The sequence below is a fragment of the Ammospiza caudacuta genome, chromosome 9, assembly GCF_027887145.1.
Source record: "Ammospiza caudacuta isolate bAmmCau1 chromosome 9, bAmmCau1.pri, whole genome shotgun sequence".
Taxonomy (NCBI): Eukaryota; Metazoa; Chordata; class Aves; order Passeriformes; family Passerellidae; genus Ammospiza; species Ammospiza caudacuta.
Genome location: NC_080601.1, coordinates 31,380,368 through 31,388,340, shown reverse-complemented (window position 1 = coordinate 31,388,340; position 7,973 = coordinate 31,380,368).

Here is a 7,973-nt window from a genome sequence, read left to right as displayed (position 1 = left end):
CCAGATGTGCAAGACAAGCAGGTAAATATTAATTACTACTCAAAAATGCCTTTACATGACACAACCTTATGACACTGACAGTTCTGCAATTAGCAATAACAGCTCTGACCTGGACAATTTCTGTGAATTTGCAGCTTCTTTTCATTCTACCTTCAGCCTGCCATAGACTGCATAGACTAAGCTTGAGTAAACCAAATCCAAATAAATGCTAATAAAATAGAGTTGCAAAGCAAAAAAACCAAAAAAATTCCCTCCTCCTCACATTTTTCCCTGCATACCTGATGCCTACTCCAACTTCTGCTCCTTCATACGATGCCTTTTTCCTACAGAGTTAATTCTGATCTCTTGGACTCAGCCAGCTGTGTGGAAGCTCTCAAGCTCTGATGCACCAGGCTGTAACTTTGACAGAGCAGCCAACAAACTGACCAAGTTGGCATGACAGAAACACAAGCTCAAATTAAATCCTGTTGACTTAGCAGGAGCCTGTGAGGAGCAACCCCTGAGCTGGCAGTGAGGCCTGAGCAGCTCCCTGAACCCACTGACCAGAATATTCAACAGCTTGTCTAAGAATCTTCCTCTCTAAACAGACATTAATCCCTGCTTTGGAAAAGTTCCCTGCTAACCCTGAGATTACTGACAGGTTTATTTGCCAAAATAAATATTTCAAAATACAAATATTTTTTCCGCTTTGGAATCATTCTTGATACTCACTCTCTTTTTAAAGATTTTCATACTCAATGAAATAACAAGATCAGCTGGGCTTGGTTGAAGTCCTCAGCTCACACTGGAGTCTACAGAGAGCAGATTTTAGAGGCAAGAATCAGATCTCTCTCTGCAGTTATATACTGGGATGCACACAGCAATGGGGTTGAATTATAATTATTGCAGAATTAAAGTAATCCCCCATAATGAGAGAACATCCCAGGAAATTAAATAAGCTGACACAACAGAAAGCTTCTTATTCCTTTATGCAAATGAATTCAGGTAACTGTAGCCTAAAATTTCTTCCATTGTGGGCACACACCTGGTATTTCATCAGTTTGGAGAAATAAAGTGTTTTCTTCCCTTGGCTGCAGCTCCTCACTGGTCTCTCTGGGTCAAATAAATCTCCAGAATGGAAGATGAAGCCTGTGGCTTGGGTTATATATAACAGACAAGTCACTGGGCTGACCTTACCTCCAAACAAACGCTGAAAGACATTTTTCTCACTGAAGGGTAAAATACACTAACGTAGAGGCCAAAGATTTCTTTTTCTTCCCAGCTGAAAAAAAATCCCTGAAAAATGCCTCAACCTTCATGAGCAAGAACTCTGCACCCCACAGAATGGAGCCACAGGGCCCCCTCACTCCTCCAGAGCTGCTCCTTGGGAAGTGCACTGGAATTCACTGGAAATTGAGGTTGAATTCCAGCCTTGCTGACAACCTATTGCATTTTACTGAAGGATTTACATATACAGAAAATTCTGCCAGAAAATAAACAAATGCTGTATCAACTGAGCTTCCCAAAACCTGCAACAGTGTGACTGGATACCAACAATCCCACTTTTCTGAGTGCTGTTACATTGCTGAGAAAGAACAAAGCCAAGTGCTGTAAAAACACCTTGGAAAGCCAAATCCCATTTTTTTGCAGCCTTGCACCACACCAGTGTTTCCAGACACCAGCCATTTTTCTTGATTTACCAAGACCTCTCAGATGTTTCTGCCACTCAACAATTACTTGCTCCTGGCCAATTTTTTTTCTCCTTTCCAGACCACAGTCAGCAGCATCCCCAGACTGTAACTCTGCTTTATAGCCTCGGGCCAGTTATGAAACCAGCTCATTGTGGCAGTGAGAGATAAATGATTCCAAGGTACCAAGGAGCAGGAGGGCTTGGAAAAAGCTGTCCAACTCTGAAAAAAAACCCCAAGCGTGCACATGATGCAGAAGTGATGGGAGAAAGGGGTGTTTTTCTTACACAGGGAGAGATTCATGGGATGGCCTCTCCTATGCCAGGTTTACCTGACACAACAGGCACAAAGCAAAAAGCCTGTGCCTGAAACAGAGATGCTGCCAGGCATTCCTTTCTATTTTTTTCCCTCTAAACTAAAAAGGTGAAAATTTAAAAAATGCAGAGTCAAGAGCTGCTCTCTGAATCACATCTGGTGTGTACAGAGTCACTGCAGGAATTTTGAGAGCTGACCAAAGAGCTTGAAAACTCACCTTGGAGTGTGAGAGTCAAACAGAACCAGTGAGCTCCTTTAGCAAAGGAGAGATGAGAGTTCACCCAATTACTCTGATAATCCCACTGAGAAATGGTGGGAACTTGACTCCTGTGATCCTGTACTCCTGATGCTCTTCTACAAAATGCATTCCTTGGAAAATCTCTCTGGTGTGGTGTGTTCAGTATCAAAATATTGATTCATGGATAGGCAATCCTGCTGAGTTCTCTCTTTGCCCCCCATTTTCCCCAATTTCATCTCCTGAAATCCCATTCATTGCTTTCTCTGTGGTAACATGGCTTAGTTCTGGGTTGCTTCTATAAAATTCTGAAGGACCAACTTGGATTTGTTAAGGCAGGGGAGCAAAGGGAGGATGTGCACTCCCTATTTCCACTGCTGGAAAGGGATGGCTGAACAGCAGCTTGGATTGTATCACTGTGCTCTTTCCAGGAATTCACATCTATGGTACAGCAAAGAAAACCAGACAAAACTGGTACAGAGGTACAGGGATATGGCACACAATTCAATAAAAATGTTCCTAACTCTAGAAATAGATCACCAACACACTCAAATAAGTTTCTCCACTCTGTACAGCCTTTAATAGCACTCCCTAGAGAAATTAATTTCCTAGATAAACACATTTTTTTAAAAAATAGCACTAATTCTATTCTGACAATTTCTGTGTTTAAGTAGAAAATAGAAGTGCTACATATTCATTAGACATGGAACAATTCTAAGTGTTGTGCCACACCATTAATATTTATTTTAGTCTCTTTTTCCTTCTGTAGAAGCAATACAATTTTTCAAACCATCAGTTCGCATTACTAAAATGGAAGAAAAAAACCCCAAAACATGATAGGTGAAAATGAAACACACAAGGCCTTAATTCAGTGAGTAATAACTTACATAATTTAATAAAACAGGACAGGAGTCTTCTCATTGAGGTCAAAAGAAATGATCACATGTTTTCGGTGAGCTCTGTACCCACAGGCCTCGCTGTTGTTTCCCATCGATTCTTACTTGGAGGGAGAATTACTGGAAAATTGTTGTCCCCTGTTGCTCTCTCAATCTTTTGCTGGAGGTTATCAGGACAGCAGAATGAGGCACAGGCTCTTCTCCCACCATTCTGCTTTATTTGCACCATGAACATGCCACAGAGCAGCCCATGGCTGGCACAGGGGGGGTGACCACGCGCTCCTTTCTGCCGTCCTTGGGAATCCTACGGAGCAAATGGAGAGGGTAAAGCCAGGAATGTCCCTGTGTACGCAGCAGCTGGGGGAAATTAATCACCTGGACAAGAAATCAACAGTCTGCCAGTGCCCTTTGTGAAATTAAGAGTAAAAAACTGTACACAAAGCAACTCAGCACAGCAGCAGCAGTGAGGTTTAACGCAGCCTGGATGTTGTTTCACCAAAAGAGCAATCTGCATAGCAAAGATTACTGAGAATTTGTCCTGTTTCCTAAATACATTTGGTGTTTGCACAAAATGTTCCATTTCCACTGGGAATGCCTAGTAGGTACCTGCAGAACTTGAAACAGTTTTGTGATCCCCAGGACAGCCAGCTGTGGGAAATGATTTACTGTGAACACACCACTCACAAGAGGAAGTTATGCCAAGGATTTACTCTAATTTCACACAAGCAAAAGAAAACACTGCCTTTTGAAGGGCATCACAGAAAACTATCTTTTCAACTGCTGAAATGAAAATAAATGCCTTTTTTCACATCAGCACACAGTAACAATCTCTCAAGCATTTCCACATAAAAGCTTCTTAAGCTTTGAAATGGCATATTTAAGCTAATTGTTCTGTGCTAAAAGAAATAGAAAAGGCAGTAAAAAATGTGTTCCTTCTCTTTACTTTTTCTCCATTGTAACACTTGATGTCTTTTCTTACATAATTACCAAAACTGAGTTCATCTACTTTAAAAATATAAGAACTGAAATATGCATTTACCTTTGCTGTTCCTTTTCTACCCCCCTCCTTTTAAGCTGTAAAATCATGTTCTGAAGCCACTAAAAGTAGCGTGACATCTGTGAAATGATGCATTTTGTTTCTAATGCATGCACTCAGCTGCAGATTTGACTTTGAAGTACTTAAATCTGAAATATCTAGAATAATCCCAGATCCCAGGGAAATGGCACTAAAGCATTCAGAACCATGTCTTTCTTACAAAAGGGTCATGGTGAGAAAATGGCCAGACACACCTCATTCTTTTCAGTTCTGCTTTGTTACCAGCTTTCCTGTCCCCCAAAAACCATACACCCCAAGGCTCCCATGTCTCCAGAGAGGAATTCAAAAGACAGGATAAGAAAAGTTTTAGGATGAACTGTCTCAGACAGTAGATAAGGTAATGGGATGCAGAGTGGAAAGGCCAGATACAGAGCTGTAACCTAAAATGAATATGTCTGGCAAGAAGGAGGCTATTTTGTATTTATATTTCAATTTCCATTGCCTCATTTTTTGTCCTCCTCATTCTGTTCCTGTTAACTTCTGGGCAAGCCACACAATCCCCTTTAGAGCCCAGAGTTTGAGCTGGAGATTGCTCCAGTCCCAACATGGAGCAATGTGACATGGAGAATTTGGGGAGAGGCTGCAGCTTTGATTTAACCCACTTCTTGGAGCTAGAGGTGAAGAGGGACAAGGATTAAAGTCCCAGACGTTCACATTCATAACAAAACCATAGGCCTGTTTCTCAGGCAGCCATGCTACGACTTTCTCTGAACCATGGCATTGTTCCCAACATTTCCCCAAAACAAGAATTGCAAAATATTGGGTTTTTTCTTGCAATGTAGTCCTTTTCTTCTCCATCACTGCAACCACCCACTGCCAATTACCAATATCTTGCTTTGCCAGTTTGCACCTATATGATCTTAGCAGCTGATGGCAGAGATGTGGCATGTCCTCACCCAGAGCAGACATAAGCATTCACATGATAAACCTGCCTGCCTCACATGCCTTTAACTATTGGTGATTTACCTAATCAGGTCTCACAAAGAAGAGAATTAAACCCATGGCTATTAGAAACAATGACTGCCTTTTAATAGAGACAGTAATTTTGCCCAGGCTGGCTGAATCCATTCACTGTCTCTGTGATTTCCCTCTGGCTGTACATTGCAGTCACACCCTCACTTTGCTTCTGCAAGGACTTTTTAATCAAATTAACACCTCTGCAAACTCACTCCTTGACTCTGCCAAGCAAACAGCATGACCCTACTCATTAGTTGGGGAGCCATTCATACACAGAGTAGAAAATTCATACAGAGAGTAGCAAATTCACCATCTATTAAAATAAAAAAAATAAGGTATCCCAAAATTGGGGGAGTTACTCAAAGTTTTACTTTGCTGGTAGCAGGAATATATTATGAAGTGAAAATTACCATTTAAATAAGGAAGAAAGGCAGCCAGCTAGGCAGAGACACTAAAGGGAGACAAATTCTGAAGCCCTTGTCAAACTCACCAAAGCAGCAGCAGCACTGGAGCACTCAGGGCCAGGCCATGGTACCAGACTTCCATGGAGACAGCAAGTCCACACTAGGACAGACAATACTCAGCCCAAAAAGCAGGACACACTTTGGCATCAGGACTTTCCTCATGAACAACATTCATTTAAATCAGACAAATCTTTCAATCTGTGTCATGGGTATATTTGAAATGGTAAATCACAGACACATTTTCTGGCCAGAGTACCATAAAATTTCTATTAACTACCATTTGCTTCAGCTGTGATCTCAGTACTAACTCTAAATCTCAGAAACTCTTCTCACAGTACTAACTCTAAATCTCAGAAATATTGTATACACATTTTTCCTCTTGAATGTTATCATGACTGTCAGTAACCAAATCCAGGATCATGAGATATTTTCTTCTGACAAGAATACATTTTGCTGTGGATATACCTCAATTCTGAAGTCTGGTAGCTCTGGGATGAGCATGCTAGTAAGAATAAGGAAGTTAAAACAAGTATTTCTCTAGGTTCCCATGGGAACACAACATGTCCAAATCTGGATAGTTTCAAGATACTGGGTTAAACACTTATTAAAACATAACTAAAAAGGCTACTCCAGAACTTTTCAGCAGCTTCCCAGTAACTATTCAGTAGAACTACAAGCTCAGGGCACAGAGAACCATTAAAGCATGGAGGAACTTGGGATAAAGCACACAGGTGAGGCCCAGCACACAGGGAAAGCACTGGGAAGGAGCCTGAGGAGTTGGAATGTTTGAACAGATAGCTCAAGTGTTTAGGAATGGAATGGGAGTGACACTCATCAGTGCTTACTGCAAAATGTGTTCATGGCTTTAGTGCACTCTGCACACTGTGTTTTCCAAGAACACTTCCTGCTGCCTGCCATGGGTTTGTCCAGCCACTCACAACTCCAGCCAAACACACCTGCTACCCAGCTGCTGAGGGAAACACCTTCTGTACTTCAAGAGGATTTATGTGGGGAGAAGTTTGTCATTAACTTGAGATAAAGAAATTCTGCCTTGATTTCTGATGCACTGGGGAAGAAGAGAGGATTCCAGGAAAAAAGGCTAAAGCTGGTGAATTGGTGAACTTGGCACTGCTGGGGTAATGGTCAGGTCTGATGGTCTTTAAAGGTCTTTTCCAGCCTGAATGATTCTGTGCAGATTCCTGAACATGAACAAGTGCATTCCACCTCTTCCTGTGCTTTCCATATGTATCAGGACTTGCAGCCCAAACCAGAACTTGTTGATGCCCACAAGATGCCTTTTTTAATTACCATTCCATTCCTCTCCAGTGACTAGACTATGGAGCAGATCCTGTCTTCTCAGGATCACAGATCTGTTAGCAATATTTACAGCAGACCACTTGCAAGCTAACCAAAAAGCTGATGGAAATAGAATTGTTTTGAAACTAAAAATATCAGGGGCTCTCAAATGGAATAGCAAGAAAGGCTTGGTGAGCATTAAACAAACAGATGAGATTAAGAATGTGTTAGACACTTACAACACTGTATCCAAATGTACCCTATTAACAGAGACATTTCTCAATTGCACTGATTTTTAAAGAAACAAATCCCTGAAGATGAAAGAAGTAGACTAATAGAATTATATCTACTGTGCTATTTTTCAAAAATCAGGAAGATAAATAAAATGAGAACTTAATCTAGAAAACCACTGGGATAACATAAACTGGAAAATACAGATTTGGACAGTAAGAGAAGCTGTGTTTCAATGAAATGCTTTGATCATTCAAGATAAGTATACTGGAAAATTAAATTTTCTGCTTTTTTTGATTTCTTTAGGAAAAAAATCTCTTGTTTCCCTGTTTTTACCCAAAGTACCAGAAAACACACTCCAAAAAGAAACAAAAATCTCCCACTGTTACCTCACTGGACAAAAGTTTTTCTTCATCCTTGAAATCAGAATTTCTTGTATCCATTACTTCATTCATATTGTACTTTAAATATGCTGCTGCTGTAGTGCTCTACCATTTCAATTTGCTTGTGCTATTTTCAACATTTCCTTTAAGTTCTTTACAAGAATATAAAAAGGAAGAAAATTGTTTACTGAATAAAACAAAGTCTATTCTCCGTCTAAACAAAATCTTCATTAATCTTGCATAGACTTCAGTTTCTTATTGTATAGAAAACAAAAATAAATCCTATAGATTCTGGAAAGGTACCCTGCAATGAGGAACTTCACAATGTTCATTTAATTCTTAGACTGAAAATAAGTTTGGAACCAACACTTAATGTACCACCTTTTTGTAAGATGCAGGCACAAACCCATCATCTTCAGGGATTGTTTGTACT